The sequence below is a fragment of the Brachyhypopomus gauderio genome, unplaced genomic scaffold, assembly GCF_052324685.1.
Source record: "Brachyhypopomus gauderio isolate BG-103 unplaced genomic scaffold, BGAUD_0.2 sc131, whole genome shotgun sequence".
NCBI lineage: Eukaryota > Metazoa > Chordata > Actinopteri > Gymnotiformes > Hypopomidae > Brachyhypopomus > Brachyhypopomus gauderio.
The window spans coordinates 15,301-29,036 of NW_027506952.1; the positions used below are offsets into that span (position 1 = coordinate 15,301).

Consider the following 13,736-nt stretch of genomic DNA (forward strand, 5'->3'; position numbering starts at 1 on the left):
TTGAGATATCATGAGAGTCCTCAAATGCTGTAATGATGAGATTCACCAGTATTACAAGATATATGTTTGGGAATGAAATCAGCAGCCTTTAATGAGTGATGATTGAGAGAGAACAATGTCGTAAGATATCTGACTGAAAATGAATTGGACTGCTTGAAAAGGTCATATACGAAATGTTTAAAAGGCAAGAATAGCATAGTATCACAACATACAGGGTAAAGCAAACACTTCTACATGCCACCAGGGGGCACCCAGAGTTGAACTGGGGACCTCTTGATCTGCAGTCAAATGCTCTACCACTGAGCTATACCCCCAGCAGGAAGTGTGATTTGCAACCTCAATGTGAGCACATGAGCAGGAAAAACAAGCTCACAAGATACCTGATGTGGAGCTTACCGGAGATTTTGGAAGGTGAGAATCTAAAGGAATGCTTTGAGTAACAGTAAAAATGCTCGCCCAGTGGCGTAAATACTGAACAAATGCTTTTCTCAGGAATCCATTTTTAAACACATTGGCACTTGTTGAGCAGTGGCTGCTGGATGATATTATGAAATGGCACCATCCATATGACATATTTTTGGACTTGTTCAAAGGGTGCACTCTATGAACAAAATATCATGTACATGTTGAAATTGCAAGCAGCCAGAAGGTCTTTCAAGTTTGCGATGAGGACCATTTAGAGAAGAAGTGGTAATCACTTGAATTCCAATCACATGCGTCGTTAAATTGAGATATCATGAGCGTCCTCAAATGCTGTAATGATGAGATTCACCAGTATTACAAGATATATGTTTGGGAATGAAATCAGCAGCCTTTAATGAGTGATCATTGAGAGAGAACAATGTCGTAAGATATCTGACTGAAAATGAATTGGACTGCTTGAAAAGGTCATATACGAAATGTTTAAAAGGCAAGAATTGCATAGTATCACAACATACAGGGTAAAGCAAACACTTCTAGATGCCATCAGGGGGCACCCAGAATTGAACTGGGGACCTCTTGATCTGCAGTCAAATGCTCTACCACTGAGCTATACCCCCAGCAGGAAGTGGGATTTGCAACCTCAATGTGAGCACATGAGCAGGAAAAACACAAGCTCACAAGATACCTGATGGGGAGCTTACAGGAGATTTTGGAAGGCGACAATCTAAAGGAATGCTTTGAGTAACAGTAAAAATGCTCGCCCAGTGGCGTAAATCCTGAACAAATGCTTTTCTCAGGAATCTATTTTTAAACACATTGGCACTTCCTGAGCAGTGACTGCTGGATGATATTATGTAATGGCACCATCCATATGACATATTTTTGGACTTGTTCAAAGGGTGCACTCTATGAGCAAAATATCATGTGCATGTTGAAATTGCAAGCAGCCAGAAGGTCTTTCAAGTTTGCGATGAGGACCATTTAGAGAAGAAGTGGTTATAACTTGAATTCCAATCACATGTGTCGTTAAATTAAGATATCATGAGCGTCCTCAAATGCTGTAATGATGAGATTCACCAGTATTACAAGATATATGTTTGGGAATGAAATCAGCAGCCTTTAATGAGTGATGATTGAGAGAGAACAATGTCGTAAGATATCTGACTGAAAATGAATTGGACTGCTTGAAAAGGTCATATACGAAATGTTTAAAAGGCAAGAATAGCATAGTATCACAACATACAGGGTAAAGCAAACACTTCTACATGCCACCAGGGGGCACCCAGAGTTGAACTGGGGACCTCTCGATCTGCAGTCAAATGCTCTACCACTGAGCTATACCCCTAGCAGGAAGTGTGATTTGCAACCTCAATGTGAGCACATGAGCAGGAAAAACAAGCTCACAAGATACCTGATGTGGAGCTTACTGGAGATTTTGGAAGGTGACAATCTAAAGGAATGCTTTGAGTAACAGTAAAAATGCTCGCCCAGTGGCGTAAATACTGAACAAATGCTTTTCTCAGGAATCCATTTTTAAACACATTGGCACTTGTTGAGCAGTGGCTGCTGGATGATATTATGAAATGGGACCATCCATATGACATATTTTTGGACTTGTTCAAAGGGTGCACTCTATGAACAAAATATCATGTGCATGTTGAAATTGCAAGCAGCCAGAAGGTCTTTCAAGTTTGCGATGAGGACCATTTAGAGAAGAAGTGGTAATCACTTGAATTCCAATCACATGCGTCGTTAAATTGAGATATCATGAGCGTCCTCAAATGCTGTAATGATGAGATTCACCAGTATTACAAGATATATGTTTGGGAATGTATTCAGCAGCCTTTAATGAGGGATGATTGAGAAAGAACAATGTCGTAAGATATCTGACTGAAAATGAATTGGACTGCTTGAAAAGGTCATATGCGAAATGTTTAAAAGGCAAGAATTGCATAGTATCACAACAAACAGGGTAAAGCAAACACTTCCAGATGCCACTAGGGGGCACCCAGAGTTGAACTGGGGACCTCTTGATCTGCAGTCAAATGCTCTACCACTGAGCTATACCCCCAGCAGGAAGTGTGATTTGCAACCTCAATGTGAGCACATGAGCAGGAAAAACACAAGCTCAAAAGATACCTGATGGGGAGCTTACAGGAGATTTTGGAAGGCGACAATCTAAAGGAATGCTTTGAGTAACAGTAAAAATGCTCGCCCAGTGGCGTAAATCCTGAACAAATGCTTTTCTCAGGAATCACCATCCATATGACATATTTTTAGACTTGTTCAAGGGGTGCACTCTATGAGCAAAATATCATGTACATGTTGAAATTGCAAGCAGCCAGAAGGTCTTTCAAGTTTGCGATGAGGACCATTTAGAGAAGAAGTGGTAATCACTTGAATTCCAATCACATGCGTCGTTAAATTGAGATATCATGAGAGTCCTCAAATGCTGTAATGATGAGATTCACCAGTATTACAAGATATATGTTTGGGAATGAAATCAGCAGCCTTTAATGAGTGATGATTGAGAGAGAACAATGTCGTAAGATATCTGACTGAAAATGAATTGGACTGCTTGAAAAGGTCATATACGAAATGTTTAAAAGGCAAGAATAGCATAGTATCACAACATACAGGGTAAAGCAAACACTTCTACATGCCACCAGGGGGCACCCAGAGTTGAACTGGGGACCTCTTGATCTGCAGTCAAATGCTCTACCACTGAGCTATACCCCCAGCAGGAAGTGTGATTTGCAACCTCAATGTGAGCACATGAGCAGGAAAAACAAGCTCACAAGATACCTGATGTGGAGCTTACCGGAGATTTTGGAAGGTGAGAATCTAAAGGAATGCTTTGAGTAACAGTAAAAATGCTCGCCCAGTGGCGTAAATACTGAACAAATGCTTTTCTCAGGAATCCATTTTTAAACACATTGGCACTTGTTGAGCAGTGGCTGCTGGATGATATTATGAAATGGCACCATCCATATGACATATTTTTGGACTTGTTCAAAGGGTGCACTCTATGAACAAAATATCATGTGCATGTTGAAATTGCAAGCAGCCAGAAGGTCTTTCAAGTTTGCGATGAGGACCATTTAGAGAAGAAGTGGTAATCACTTGAATTCCAATCACATGCGTCGTTAAATTGAGATATCATGAGCGTCCTCAAATGCTGTAATGATGAGATTCACCAGTATTACAAGATATATGTTTGGGAATGAAATCAGCAGCCTTTAATGAGTGATCATTGAGAGAGAACAATGTCGTAAGATATCTGACTGAAAATGAATTGGACTGCTTGAAAAGGTCATATACGAAATGTTTAAAAGGCAAGAATTGCATAGTATCACAACATACAGGGTAAAGCAAACACTTCTAGATGCCATCAGGGGGCACCCAGAATTGAACTGGGGACCTCTTGATCTGCAGTCAAATGCTCTACCACTGAGCTATACCCCCAGCAGGAAGTGTGATTTGCAACCTCAATGTGAGCACATGAGCAGGAAAAACAAGCTCACAAGATACCTGATGTGGAGCTTACCGGAGATTTTGGAAGGTGACAATCTAAAGGAATGCTTGGAGTAACAGTAAAAATGCTCGCCCAGTGGCGTAAATACTGAACAAATGCTTTTCTCAGGAATCCATTTTTAAACAAATTGGCACTTCCTGAGCAGTGACTGCTGGATGATATTATGAAATGGCACCATCCATATGACATATTTTTGGACTTGTTCAAAGGGTGCACTCTATGAGCAAAATATCATGTGCATGTTGAAATTGCAAGCAGCCAGAACGTCTTTCAAGTTTGCGTTGAGGACCATTTAGAGAAGAAGTGGTAATCACTTGAATTCCAATCACATGCGTCGTTAAATTAAGATATCATGAGCGTCCTCAAATGCTGTAATGATGAGATTCACCAGTATTACAAGATATATGTTTGGGAATGAAATCAGCAGCCTTTAATGAGTGATGATTGAGAGAGAACAATGTCGTAAGATATCTGACTGAAAATGAATTGGACTGCTTGAAAAGGTCATATACGAAATGTTTAAAAGGCAAGAATAGCATAGTATCACAACATACAGGGTAAAGCAAACACTTCTACATGCCACCAGGGGGCACCCAGAGTTGAACTGGGGACCTCTTGATCTGCAGTCTAATGCTCTACCACTGAGCTATACCCCCAGCAGGAAGTGTGATTTGCAACCTCAATGTGAGCACATGAGCAGGAAAAACAAGCTCACAAGATACCTGATGTGGAGCTTACCGGAGATTTTGGAAGGTGACAATCTAAAGGAATGCTTTGAGTAACAGTAAAATTGCTCGCCCAGTGGCGTAAATACTGAACAAATGCTTTTCTCAGGAATCCATTTTTAAACACATTGGCACTTGTTGAGCAGTGGCTGCTGGATGATATTATGAAATGGGACCATCCATATGACATATTTTTGGACTTGTTCAAAGGGTGCACTCTATGAACAAAATATCATGTGCATGTTGAAATTGCAAGCAGCCAGAAGGTCTTTCAAGTTTGCGATGAGGACCATTTAGAGAAGAAGTGGTAATCACTTGAATTCCAATCACATGCGTCGTTAAATTGAGATATCATGAGCGTCCTCAAATGCTGTAATGATGAGATTCACCAGTATTACAAGATATATGTTTGGGAATGTATTCAGCAGCCTTTAATGAGGGATGATTGAGAAAGAACAATGTCGTAAGATATCTGACTGAAAATGAATTGGACTGCTTGAAAAGGTCATATACGAAATGTTTAAAAGGCAAGAATTGCATAGTATCACAACAAACAGGGTAAAGCAAACACTTCCAGATGCCACTAGGGGGCACCCAGAGTTGAACTGGGGACCTCTTGATCTGCAGTCAAATGCTCTACCACTGAGCTATACCCCCAGCAGGAAGTGGGATTTGCAACCTCAATGTGAGCACATGAGCAGGAAAAACACAAGCTCACAAGATACCTGATGGGGAGCTTACAGGAGATTTTGGAAGGCGACAATCTAAAGGAATGCTTTGAGTAACAGTAAAAATGCTCGCCCAGTGGCGTAAATCCTGAACAAATGCTTTTCTCAGGAATCCATTTTTAAACACATTGGCACTTCCTGAGCAGTGACTGCTGGATGATATTATGAAATGGCACCATCCATATGACATATTTTTAGACTTGTTCAAGGGGTGCACTCTATGAGCAAAATATCATGTGCATGTTGAAATTGCAAGCAGCCAGAAGGTCTTTTAAGTTTGCGATGAGGACCATTTATCGAAGAAGTGGTAATCACTTGAATTCCAATCACATGCATCGTTAAATTGAGATATCATGAGCGTCCTCAAATGCTGTAATGATGAGATTCACCAGTATTACAAGATATATGTTTGGGAATGAAATCAGCAGCCTTTAATGAGTGATCATTGAGAGAGAACAATGTCGTAAGATATCTGACTGAAAATGAATTGGACTGCTCGAAAAGGTTATATACGAAATGTTTAAAAGGTAAGAATCGCATAGTATCACAACATACAGGGTAAAGCAAACACTTCCAGACGCCACTAGGGGGCACCGAGAGTTGAACTGGGGACCTCTTGATCTGCCGTCAAACACTCTACCACTGATCTATATCCCCAGCAGGAAGTGGGATTTGCAACCTCAATGTGAGCACATGAGCAGGAAAAACACAAGCTCACAAGATACCTGATGTGGAGCTTACAGGAGATTTTTGGAAGGTGAGAATCTAAAGGAATGCTTTGAGTAACAGTAAAAATGCTCGCCCAGTGGCGTAAATCCTGAACAAATGCTTTTCTCAGGAATCCATTTTTAAACACATTGGCACTTCCTGAGCAGTGACTGCTGGATGATATTATGAAATGGCACCATCCATATGACATATTTTTGGACTTGTTCAAAGGGTGCACTCTATGAGCAAAATATCATGTGCATGTTGAAATTGCAAGCAGCCAGAAGGTCTTTCAAGTTTGCGATGAGGACCATTTAGAGAAGAAGTGGTTATAACTTGAATTCCAATCACATGCGTCGTTAAATTGAGATATCATGAGCGTCCTCAAATGCTGTAATGATGAGATTCACCAGTATTACAAGATATAAGTTTGGGAATGAAATCAGCAGCCTTTAATGAGTGATGATTGAGAGAGAACAATGTCGTAAGATATCTGACTGAAAATAAATTGGACTGCTTGAAAAGGTCATATACGAAATGTTTAAAAGGCAAGAATTGCATAGTATCACAACAAACAGAGTAAAGCAAACACTTCCAGATGCCACTAGGGGGCACACAGAGTTGAACTGGGGACCTCTTGATCTGCAGTCAAATGCTCTACCACTGAGCTATACCCCCAGCAGGAAGTGTGATTTGCAACCTCAATGTGAGCACATAAGCAGGAAAAACACAAGCTCACAAGATACCTGATGTGGAGCTTACAGGAGATTTTGGAAGGTGACAATCTAAAGGAATGCTTTGAGTAACAGTAAAAATGCTCGCCCAGTGGCGTAAATCCTGAACAAATGCTTTTCTCAGGAATCTATTTTTAAACACATTGGCACTTCCTGAGCAGTGACTGCTGGATGATATTATGAAATGGCACCATCCATATGACATATTTTTGGACTTGTTCAAAGGGTGCACTCTATGAGCAAAATATCATGTGCATGTTGAAATTGCAAGCAGCCAGAAGGTCTTTCAAGTTTGCGTTGAGGACCATTTAGAGAAGAAGTGGTAATCACTTGAATTCCAATCACATGTGTCGTTAAATTAAGATATCATGAGCGTCCTCAAATGCTGTAATGATGAGATTCACCAGTATTACAAGATATATGTTTGGGAATGTATTCAGCAGCCTTTAATGAGGGATGATTGAGAAAGAACAATGTCGTAAGATATCTGACTGAAAATGAATTGGACTGCTTGAAAAGGTCATATACGAAATGTTTAAAAGGCAAGAATTGCATAGTATCACAACAAACAGGGTAAAGCAAACACTTCCAGATGCCACTAGGGGGCACCCAGAGTTGAACTGGGGACCTCTTGATCTGCAGTCAAATGCTCTACCACTGAGCTATACCCCCAGGAGGAAGTGGGATTTGCAACCTCAATGTGAGCACATGAGCAGGAAAAACACAAGCTCACAAGATACCTGATGGGGAGCTTACAGGAGATTTTGGAAGGCGACAATCTAAAGGAATGCTTTGAGTAACAGTAAAAATGCTCGCCCAGTGGCGTAAATCCTGAACAAATGCTTTTCTCAGGAATCTATTTTTAAACACATTGGCACTTCCTGAGCAGTGACTGCTGGATGATATTATGTAATGGCACCATCCATATGACATATTTTTGGACTTGTTCAAAGGGTGCACTCTATGAGCAAAATATCATGTGCATGTTGAAATTGCAAGCAGCCAGAAGGTCTTTCAAGTTTGCGATGAGGACCATTTAGAGAAGAAGTGGTTATAACTTGAATTCCAATCACATGTGTCGTTAAATTAAGATATCATGAGCGTCCTCAAATGCTGTAATGATGAGATTCACCAGTATTACAAGATATATGTTTGGGAATGAAATCAGCAGCCTTTAATGAGTGATGATTGAGAGAGAACAATGTCGTAAGATATCTGACTGAAAATGAATTGGACTGCTTGAAAAGGTCATATACGAAATGTTTAAAAGGCAAGAATAGCATAGTATCACAACATACAGGGTAAAGCAAACACTTCTAGATGCCACCAGGGGGCACCCAGAGTTGAACTGGGGACCTCTTGATCTGCAGTCAAATGCTCTACCACTGAGCTATACCCCCAGCAGGAAGTGTGATTTGCAACCTCAATGTGAGCACATGAGCAGGAAAAACAAGCTCACAAGATACCTGATGTGGAGCTTACCGGAGATTTTGGAAGGTGACAATCTAAAGGAATGCTTTGAGTAACAGTAAAAATGCTTGCCCAGTGGCGTAAATACTGAACAAATGCTTTTCTCAGGAATCCATTTTTAAACACATTGGCACTTGTTGAGCAGTGGCTGCTGGATGATATTATGAAATGGGACCATCCATATGACATATTTTTGGACTTGTTCAAAGGGTGCACTCTATGAGCAAAATATCATGTGCATGTTGAAATTGCAAGCAGCCAGAAGGTCTTTCAAGTTTGCGATGAGGACCATTTAGAGAAGAAGTGGTTATAACTTGAATTCCAATCACATGTGTCGTTAAATTAAGATATCATGAGCGTCCTCAAATGCTGTAATGATGAGATTCACCAGTATTACAAGATATATGTTTGGGAATGAAATCAGCAGCCTTTAATGAGTGATGATTGAGAGAGAACAATGTCGTAAGATATCTGACTGAAAATGAATTGGACTGCTTGAAAAGGTCATATACGAAATGTTTAAAAGGCAAGAATAGCATAGTATCACAACATACAGGGTAAAGCAAACACTTCTAGATGCCACCAGGGGGCACCCAGAGTTGAACTGGGGACCTCTTGATCTGCAGTCAAATGCTCTACCACTGAGCTATACCCCCAGCAGGAAGTGTGATTTGCAACCTCAATGTGAGCACATGAGCAGGAAAAACAAGCTCACAAGATACCTGATGTGGAGCTTACCGGAGATTTTGGAAGGTGACAATCTAAAGGAATGCTTTGAGTAACAGTAAAAATGCTTGCCCAGTGGCGTAAATACTGAACAAATGCTTTTCTCAGGAATCCATTTTTAAACACATTGGCACTTGTTGAGCAGTGGCTGCTGGATGATATTATGAAATGGGACCATCCATATGACATATTTTTGGACTTGTTCAAAGGGTGCACTCTATGAACAAAATATCATGTGCATGTTGAAATTGCAAGCAGCCAGAAGGTCTTTCAAGTTTGCGATGAGGACCATTTAGAGAAGAAGTGGTAATCACTTGAATTCCAATCACATGCGTCGTTAAATTGAAATATCATGAGCATCCTCAAATGCTGTAATGATGAGATTCACCAGTATTACAAGATACATGTTTGGGAATGAATTCAGCAGCCTTTAATGAGTGATGATTGAGAAAGAACAATCTCGTAAGATATCTGACTGAAAATGAATTGGACTGCTTGAAAAGGTTATATACGAAATGTTTAAAAGGCAAGAATTGCATAGTATCACATCAAACAGGGTAAAGCAAACACTTTCAGATGCCACTAGGGGGCAGCCAGAGTTGAACTGGGAACCTCTTGATCTGCAGTCAAATGCTCTACCACTGAGCTATACCCCCAGCAGGAAGTGTGATTTGCAACCTCAATGTGAGCACATGAGCAGGAAAAACACAAGATCACAAGATACCTGATGGGGAGCTTACAGGAGATTTTGGAAGGCGACAATCTAAAGGAATGCTTTGAGTAACAGTAAAAATGCTCGACCAGTGGCGTAAATCCTGAACAAATGCTTTTCTCAGGAATCACCATCCATATGACATATTTTTAGACTTGTTCAAGGGGTGCACTCTATGAGCAAAATATCATGTGCGTGTTGAAATTGCAAGCAGCCAGAAGGTCTTTCAAGTTTGCGATGAGGACCATTTAGAGAAGAAGTGGTAATCACTTGAATTCCAATCACATGCGTCGTTAAATTGAAATATCATGAGCATCCTCAAATGCTGTAATGATGAGATTCACCAGTATTACAAGATACATGTTTGGGAATGAATTCAGCAGCCTTTAATGAGTGATGATTGAGAAAGAACAATCTCGTAAGATATCTGACTGAGCAGTGACTGCTGGATGATATTATGAAATGGCACCATCCGACATATTTTTGGACTTGTTCAAAGGGTGCACTCTATGAGCAAAATATCATGTGCATGTTGAAATTGCAAGCAGCCAGAAGGTCTTTCAAGTTTGCGATGAGGACCATTTAGAGAAGAAGTGGTTATAACTTGAATTCCAATCACATGCGTCGTTAAATTGAGATATCATGAGCGTCCTCAAATGCTGTAATGATGAGATTCACCAGTATTACAAGATATAAGTTTGGGAATGAAATCAGCAGCCTTTAATGAGTGATGATTGAGAGAGAACAATGTCGTAAGATATCTGACTGAAAATAAATTGGACTGCTTGAAAAGGTCATATACTAAATGTTTAAAAGGCAAGAATTGCATAGTATCACAACAAACAGGGTAAAGCAAACACTTCCAGATGCCACTAGGGGGCACACAGAGTTGAACTGGGGACCTCTTGATCTGCAGTGAAATGCTCTACCACTGAGCTATACCCCCAGCAGGAAGTGTGATTTGCAACCTCAATGTGAGCACATAAGCAGGAAAAACACAAGCTCACAAGATACCTGATGTGGAGCTTACAGGAGATTTTGGAAGGTGACAATCTAAAGGAATGCTTTGAGTAACAGTAAAAATGCTCGCCCAGTGGCGTAAATCCTGAACAAATGCTCTTCTCAGGAATCTATTTTTAAACACATTGGCACTTCCTGAGCAGTGACTGCTGGATGATATTATGAAATGGCACCATCCATATGACATATTTTTGGACTTGTTCAAAGGGTGCACTCTATGAGCAAAATATCATGTGCATGTTGAAATTGCAAGCAGCCAGAAGGTCTTTCATGTTTGCGATGAGGACCATTTAGAGAAGAAGGGGTAATAACTTGAATTCCAATCACATGCGTCGTTAAATTGAGATATCATGAGCGTCCTCAAATGCTGTAATGATGAGATTCACCAGTATTACAAGATATATGTTTGGGAATGAAATCAGCAGCCTTTAATGAGTGATGATTGAGAGAGAACAATGTCGTAAGATATCTGACTGAAAATGAATTGGACTGCTTGAAAAGGTCATATACGAAATGTTTAAAAGGCAAGAATTGGATAGTATCACAACAAACAGGGTAAAGCAAACACTTCTAGATGCCACTAGGGGGCACCCAGAGTTGAACTGAGGACCTCTTGATCTGCAGTCAAATGCTCTACCACTGAGCTATACCCCCAGCAGGAAGAGTGATTTGCAACCTCAATGTGAGCACATGAGCAGGAAAAACACAAGCTCACAAGATACCTGATGTGGAGCTTACAGGAGATTTTGGAAGGTGAGAATCTAAAGGAATGCTTTGAGTAACAGTAAAAATGCTCGCCCAGTGGCGTAAATCCTGAACAAATGCTTTTCTCAGGAATCAATTTTTAAACACATTGGCACTTCCTGAGCAGTGACTGCTGGATGATATTATGAAATGGCACCATCCATATGACATATTTTTGGACTTGTTCAAAGGTTGCACTCTATGAGCAAAATATCATGTGCATGTTGAAATTGCAAGCAGCCAGAAGGTCTTTCAAGTTTGCGATGAGGACCATTTAGAGAAGAAGTGGTTATAACTTGAATTCCAATCACATGCGTCGTTAAATTGAAATATCATGAGCATCCTCAAATGCTGTAATGATGAGATTCACCAGTATTACAAGATACATGTTTGGGAATGAATTCAGCAGCCTTTAATGAGTGATGATTGAGAAAGAACAATCTCGTAAGATATCTGACTGAAAATGAATTGGACTGCTTGAAAAGGTTATATACGAAATGTTTAAAAGGCAAGAATTGCATAGTATCACATCAAACAGGGTAAAGCAAACACTTTCAGATGCCACTAGGGGGCAGCCAGAGTTGAACTGGGAACCTCTTGATCTGCAGTCAAATGCTCTACCACTGAGCTATACCCCCAGCAGGAAGTGTGATTTGCAACCTCAATGTGAGCACATGAGCAGGAAAAACACAAGATCACAAGATACCTGATGGGGAGCTTACAGGAGATTTTGGAAGGCGACAATCTAAAGGAATGCTTTGAGTAACAGTAAAAATGCTCGACCAGTGGCGTAAATCCTGAACAAATGCTTTTCTCAGGAATCACCATCCATATGACATATTTTTAGACTTGTTCAAGGGGTGCACTCTATGAGCAAAATATCATGTGCGTGTTGAAATTGCAAGCAGCCAGAAGGTCTTTCAAGTTTGCGATGAGGACCATTTAGAGAAGAAGTGGTAATCACTTGAATTCCAATCACATGCGTCGTTAAATTGAAATATCATGAGCATCCTCAAATGCTGTAATGATGAGATTCACCAGTATTACAAGATACATGTTTGGGAATGAATTCAGCAGCCTTTAATGAGTGATGATTGAGAAAGAACAATCTCGTAAGATATCTGACTGAGCAGTGACTGCTGGATGATATTATGAAATGGCACCATCCGACATATTTTTGGACTTGTTCAAAGGGTGCACTCTATGAGCAAAATATCATGTGCATGTTGAAATTGCAAGCAGCCAGAAGGTCTTTCAAGTTTGCGATGAGGACCATTTAGAGAAGAAGTGGTTATAACTTGAATTCCAATCACATGCGTCGTTAAATTGAGATATCATGAGCGTCCTCAAATGCTGTAATGATGAGATTCACCAGTATTACAAGATATAAGTTTGGGAATGAAATCAGCAGCCTTTAATGAGTGATGATTGAGAGAGAACAATGTCGTAAGATATCTGACTGAAAATAAATTGGACTGCTTGAAAAGGTCATATACTAAATGTTTAAAAGGCAAGAATTGCATAGTATCACAACAAACAGGGTAAAGCAAACACTTCCAGATGCCACTAGGGGGCACACAGAGTTGAACTGGGGACCTCTTGATCTGCAGTGAAATGCTCTACCACTGAGCTATACCCCCAGCAGGAAGTGTGATTTGCAACCTCAATGTGAGCACATAAGCAGGAAAAACACAAGCTCACAAGATACCTAATGTGGAGCTTACAGGAGATTTTGGAAGGTGACAATCTAAAGGAATGCTTTGAGTAACAGTAAAATTGCTCGCCCAGTGGCGTAAATACTGAACAAATGCTTTTCTCAGGAATCCATTTTTAAACACATTGGCACTTGTTGAGCAGTGGCTGCTGGATGATATTATGAAATGGGACCATCCATATGACATATTTTTGGACTTGTTCAAAGGGTGCACTCTATGAACAAAATATCATGTGCATGTTGAAATTGCAAGCAGCCAGAAGGTCTTTCAAGTTTGCGATGAGGACCATTTAGAGAAGAAGTGGTAATCACTTGAATTCCAATCACATGCGTCGTTAAATTGAGATATCATGAGCGTCCTCAAATGCTGTAATGATGAGATTCACCAGTATTACAAGATATATGTTTGGGAATGTATTCAGCAGCCTTTAATGAGGGATGATTGAGAAAGAACAATGTCGTAAGATATCTGACTGAAAATGAATTGGACTGCTTGA

General features: G+C 40.2%; 13 non-coding genes across 13 annotated transcripts; all 13 read right to left on the reverse strand.

Annotated features, from left to right (window-relative positions):
* Positions 1 to 242: 242 nt before the first annotated feature.
* On the reverse strand, positions 243 to 314 carry trnac-gca (transfer RNA cysteine (anticodon GCA)). Its single transcript has one exon. It is a non-coding gene; the product is annotated as a tRNA-Cys (tRNA).
* A 654-nt stretch (positions 315 to 968) lies between these two features.
* Positions 969 to 1,040, reverse strand: trnac-gca (transfer RNA cysteine (anticodon GCA)). Its single transcript has one exon. It is a non-coding gene; the product is annotated as a tRNA-Cys (tRNA).
* Positions 1,041 to 2,422: 1,382 nt separating this feature from the next.
* On the reverse strand, positions 2,423 to 2,494 carry trnac-gca (transfer RNA cysteine (anticodon GCA)). Its single transcript has one exon. It is a non-coding gene; the product is annotated as a tRNA-Cys (tRNA).
* Positions 2,495 to 3,090: 596 nt separating this feature from the next.
* trnac-gca (transfer RNA cysteine (anticodon GCA)) lies at positions 3,091 to 3,162 on the reverse strand. Its single transcript has one exon. It is a non-coding gene; the product is annotated as a tRNA-Cys (tRNA).
* Positions 3,163 to 3,816: 654 nt separating this feature from the next.
* On the reverse strand, positions 3,817 to 3,888 carry trnac-gca (transfer RNA cysteine (anticodon GCA)). The gene has a single exon. It is a non-coding gene; the product is annotated as a tRNA-Cys (tRNA).
* A 654-nt stretch (positions 3,889 to 4,542) lies between these two features.
* On the reverse strand, positions 4,543 to 4,614 carry trnac-gca (transfer RNA cysteine (anticodon GCA)). Its single transcript has one exon. It is a non-coding gene; the product is annotated as a tRNA-Cys (tRNA).
* Positions 4,615 to 5,268: 654 nt separating this feature from the next.
* trnac-gca (transfer RNA cysteine (anticodon GCA)) lies at positions 5,269 to 5,340 on the reverse strand. Its single transcript has one exon. It is a non-coding gene; the product is annotated as a tRNA-Cys (tRNA).
* A 2,113-nt stretch (positions 5,341 to 7,453) lies between these two features.
* trnac-gca (transfer RNA cysteine (anticodon GCA)) lies at positions 7,454 to 7,525 on the reverse strand. Its single transcript has one exon. It is a non-coding gene; the product is annotated as a tRNA-Cys (tRNA).
* A 656-nt stretch (positions 7,526 to 8,181) lies between these two features.
* On the reverse strand, positions 8,182 to 8,253 carry trnac-gca (transfer RNA cysteine (anticodon GCA)). Its single transcript has one exon. It is a non-coding gene; the product is annotated as a tRNA-Cys (tRNA).
* Positions 8,254 to 8,907: 654 nt separating this feature from the next.
* trnac-gca (transfer RNA cysteine (anticodon GCA)) lies at positions 8,908 to 8,979 on the reverse strand. The gene has a single exon. It is a non-coding gene; the product is annotated as a tRNA-Cys (tRNA).
* Positions 8,980 to 9,633: 654 nt separating this feature from the next.
* On the reverse strand, positions 9,634 to 9,705 carry trnac-gca (transfer RNA cysteine (anticodon GCA)). Its single transcript has one exon. It is a non-coding gene; the product is annotated as a tRNA-Cys (tRNA).
* A 1,658-nt stretch (positions 9,706 to 11,363) lies between these two features.
* On the reverse strand, positions 11,364 to 11,435 carry trnac-gca (transfer RNA cysteine (anticodon GCA)). Its single transcript has one exon. It is a non-coding gene; the product is annotated as a tRNA-Cys (tRNA).
* A 656-nt stretch (positions 11,436 to 12,091) lies between these two features.
* Positions 12,092 to 12,163, reverse strand: trnac-gca (transfer RNA cysteine (anticodon GCA)). The gene has a single exon. It is a non-coding gene; the product is annotated as a tRNA-Cys (tRNA).
* Positions 12,164 to 13,736: the final 1,573 nt, after the last annotated feature.